Here is a 5,106-nt window from a genome sequence, read left to right as displayed (position 1 = left end):
GTGAACTGCTGCAGTAAAATGTGTTCACAAATGACTGGCAGCACATTAAGATTCATAAGACATGGACATAAAAGAAGAAATGAACCTGTTGTACCCAAATTATAACTCTGAGAGTATGATATTAAATGAACCAAAGGAAGAATAGGCAAGTGACCTCCCAGAATATGAAGGTAATAGAAAATAAATTAGGCTACTCAAATTATTAAACCAACAATTTATTAAATACAAACTATATAAAATAGAAAGGCCCTTTAGGAATACACAAAAAGCATTTTTAGAAATCAGTGTTCGATGCTAGAAGTAACTGAGGAAATTAAAGACAGTGCGATCTAGCAGCAGTACTCCAAGCAGCGAGGAAGCCACAGGTAAGTTCCACATTTGCACTCCATGACCTTACAGAAGTCTGTAGCACAGAAACAATTCACTATCAAAAACTTCACACTCCCTTTCCTTCCCTAGCAAAATTCCGTTTGGTTTCAAGGGGACATTTATTAAAGCAAACTCCCAAATTTTTGCTTTGCTCTAAAACAACGAACAGATCAATAAATTATCTGTAGAAAAGAGCACTGAGGGAAGAAAGGGGAATATGAGTGAGAATATCAGTTCAACAGGTACCTTGAAAAGCAGTCACAAGTCTTAAAGACTGTAGACTTAAGGTTGATTATATTTTTACAGGTTTCTAACAGACTTACTTTGGAAACATAATATACCTGTATCTTACAAGTTTGGCACTCATAAAACAACAATAAACTATATCAAACCTGATGAGGCCTGCTCTTGCAGATCCGTTTTGATAAACAGAACAAGGAAATTGTCTTGATTTTTGAGTAAGGCCCATGACCAATGAAAGAGTGTTCCTAAATGAAGGCATTAATGGGGAGGAGAAGCTATCAAGTTCATTCTACTCAGAATCTGACCCACATGCTAAAGTTGGGTGTTGATTAATTGTTTTTTAAGTGTCATGCAGAATTCTGAAGAAGCAGGGCAGGAACCAACAAAGAGATATGAATAACCACATTTTTTCCCCTCCCCCTACAGCATGACCATTAGAAAAACCACTAAAAACACTATCACTAAATAGCAGCAAGGGGACGGTTACTGCTGGTTTCAAAGAGTTTAGATGGGGAATACAGAGGACCTACAGCAATGACTTACAGCTAAAGACCTGCTGTTCCTTTCATTGGGAGTTCAAAGGAAATAAGAAATCAGTCTTGTAAGATACCTGACTGTCCCTTCACATAAGGGGCTGATATAAGTCAAATGATTTGACTGAACCAAGGATGCTAATCCTTACATCTACCAAACCAGAAATTAGGCTCAAGGATAGAACGCTATTTCAAAATTGTTAATTATTTTTCAGAGATCTGTAGTTCTCTAAGCTGTTTCTAAAAATTCTGCCTTCCTTGTTATCTCAGCATTTTATCCTTACAGGTCCAGCTGGAAACTAAACCAGAAATGAAATCAAAGATGAACATCTAAAATGGAAACAGACTAGATCCCTAGTTTGTGCAACTAAGGTGGCACCAGATATGGGATGAGTGTTTAAAAACCAAATCTGAAAGAAGTGACATTCATTGTTTTGATTAAAGGAACTCGCAATCATATAGATCAAGTAGGCAGACAGCAACAAAGCATCTATCATAAAAGAGGCCAGGGGCAATATTAATTGCTTCAGGGAAGAAACTACCACTTGATCACTCAAGAAACACAATGACCTTACTGGATGCTCAAAAATTCCTCCTACCTGAACATCCTCAAATAGTAATCTGAAGGAAAAAAAATCCAACTACAGTAGGACTACTCTTTGCAGAGACTGTAATAGTATATCTTGTAATTTTTATAAGCATTCAAATGAAGGAAGAGCTTAGTGATTATCTTTTAAAAGCAGTGCAGGGAAAAGAGGGAGGGGAGAAAAAAGAAGACTTGTAGAATCTTGCTAGCAAATCCACACAAAGATGCACATTTGTTAGTTGAAATGAGGACTCTCTAAGGAACTGAATGCAGCTGTGCATAAAGCAACAACAAAACTGAAGAGACACAACTGAACTTCTTCAATGCAAGAATTTCTGATTACTTTATATTTTTTCAAGAAACTTAAAATTTTAATAGGCCCACAGAAGCTTAAAAATGCATTGGAGAAACACAAATCTTAAATTTTATGACAACTTTGGAGGACAAGCTGTTCTTATATAGATCTTGGTTACAAGAGAGAGATTTTGAGAAGTACTATAAAATGAGATTTTGTCCTCACTTCCTGAAGTGGAAAATTCACTATTAACTCTGCAAACATCTTCTGTTTTTAAACCTCAGTAATAGTTTCTAGTAGTCCACTAGGACTACAATGCAACTGTGAGGCAACCTGCATTTCTATAGGAAATTATCCTGTGATATTTAAGATTTGGCAGTTAAATACAGAAAGCAAGTTGTGTTTCTCTGTAGAGCTAAGCATAAGGGAACCTGAAGTGCATACACTAGCATTTAATTTTGTAAAACCTGGAAGCAACTTAAGTAGATAACAAACTGCAAAACTTTGTAGGAATTTACGTTATTCTTCTCAAATATACAGAGGAATTCAGCTGGACAGAACTGAATTGCCAAAAAAGAAACAGAAGAAATCCAAGGAGATTAAAAACATGACAGAAAAATACTTAAGGTCCCTTTTCAACCATACAAGTTATGACATCACTTCTGAGTGTTTCTGTGCACAGAGGAGCTCAGACTGACAGTAAAAACCACCTAAGACACATCTAAGATTTGTTCCAAGATCCACAGTGATAAGTACCTTCCCATTACTTCGTACTTCTACTGTCTATGCTACAAAAGAATCCACTTCCCGCTAATAAAGAAAAAGCCACATTATAGTTCTCTGCAACTTATTTTAATACACAAAATTACTGGAGCTATTCCAAATGCCATCCATTCACAAAGCAGTGAAGTGGGCAGGGAAGCCATGATAACTATGGTAATCACATTAGATACCACAACAGAGAATGTAAAAATAACAACTATTCAAAATGGCTAATTTATTTAAAAAATAATGAAGATGTAAATAGCCTACACACTCGTTTAAATTATGCAGGAATATTCCACTTAACCAGGTCAAAATAAAAAATTATATAGTAAGCAAATGGGTATTATTAAACCGGCTTGATAGCTGAAGATCTTTTAATTTGAAACAGAAACTAGACAATGAAAAAGAACTCAAAACTTCTAAGAAATGGAAATTCTAGATATGTCCATGCATTTGGAGACAGCTTTATAAACCAGGCAGGAGAAACCAGAAGTCTAATGTTTTTCGACAGATAAGCTAAAAGGGTAGAAAACTGATTTTACCCCTCAGTTTCACCCCATTTAATCCACTACAAATACCATCACACCCATAAATGTGAGTAAATAAGCAGTGTTGTTTCGTTTCTCTTTTCACTCAAGAGCGCCCAATAATGCACATATAGACAATTCATTACACCTTCAGCTTTCCCTCTTACATGTTTTGCTTTTAAACATTCCAAGCAGACCCACACCCTTCACCCCTCCCACCACTATTTTGCAGTTATTTTCTTTTCCATGCTGTCTAGATGGGAAGTATAATTTGGGAGAAGGAAAATAAAGAAGACTGGCTCCTCAGTCATTCTGTCATGGAAAGTGCACAGACAGAAGGGTGGTAAGCCTGTGTGGTTGAGTATGTCTAATATGGACAGAAACCTGGTACAAAGTAACAAAAATGTTGACAGTTCAGTTTTCCAAACATTTTGCCAGAAGTTTGTAACTTGACCAAATTTAGGTCAAAACCAGCAAAAGGCAACTCCATATTGCTTTAAAATCTGTTTAAGATCAGAATAATGAAAAATATTTTTTCTTCTAAACCTCTTAACCTTTCTAAGTTCAAATGAAAAGCTTACCAAAACCAATTCAACTGCCATTACAGGTCACCCTCAGTCTAAATTATGGCTAAACTACAAACAGCTGGAAATCCATTTTCATAAGGCTTATACAGCCTTATTAACAGGCAGAGGTACAAGTACCATAAATAAGGATGTTTCAGTCTCATTAAGGGATAGCTGGCCTTTCATTCTACCTACAAAGACAGAGAGAATTTCATACCAATGAGACAACACATCTTCAAATAGATCTCTTCACCATGAGACTGATCCCTTTAAAAAGAGACAGAATAATGGTACCATGATATAGAGGCAAACCAAGCATGATGAAGACAGATTTATCTTCATTTAACCTGGCTGAACATTTCCCAATGTTTACATTTTTCTACAAAACTTTATAGTTCCATTAGCATTATGTAATTTTATAATAAATAAGTAAAAATAAATCAGTAGTTTTGTCAGGTCCTGTTTTGTTGGTTACTTATTATGTCTGCAGAAAAAACAATGTTTCTAAAACTAGACAGCAATAACAATCCACAGGTTAAATGTAGGTTTCTATATTTATGTGCATATAACCTTACAAATCAGGTATTAAAATGTTTGGGAGTATAATGGGTTTCTAGCCCACTACTTGGTTTCCCAGACTTCTTACTTTCTGCAGATGTTTTCTTTGCAAGTCAGATTTGGTTTTGAAAGGTCATCATTCTAAATTTAAAACATAGGGATTACAAAACTAAAAATTTATTTGAAACAGACAAATACTCTGGAGAGTTACTTAACAGAAGCTACTAAGCACTTGCTGGTTTTTAAGATCTCTAGAATGTTTATGAGTGTTACTTGGAAATGGATTGAGGTGAGCAGTTTAAGTATATATTAATAAAAATTAAAGAAAAACTATGGCATAAGTCAATATATATTCTGCTACTTGTAATATGCTAAGTAAACAACTCTTGAAATAAGCACAGAGTAAGAATTTTTATCCTATGATAACCGTCTATATTAACCCTTTTTGTTCTAATTGCCTACAAAAAATGAAATCTAAGTGGAAAGGTTGATGCTAATGTTAACACTCTACTTTTTGCTAAAATGTTTCACTGGGTTTTACACAGTATCTTCACGTGCATACAACACAAAATAAAAACTGAAAGTTTCTGCAAAGACAAAACATAAGATACAGGCTGAAAAAATACAAACACACAGTACAAGTAAAAAAAAAGCTGAAGACAAA

The sequence above is a fragment of the Athene cunicularia genome (assembly GCF_003259725.1).
Source record: "Athene cunicularia isolate RWA chromosome 1 unlocalized genomic scaffold, athCun1 chr1_part2, whole genome shotgun sequence".
NCBI classification, from domain to species: domain Eukaryota; kingdom Metazoa; phylum Chordata; class Aves; order Strigiformes; family Strigidae; genus Athene; species Athene cunicularia.
This window is presented reverse-complemented; position numbering follows the sequence as displayed.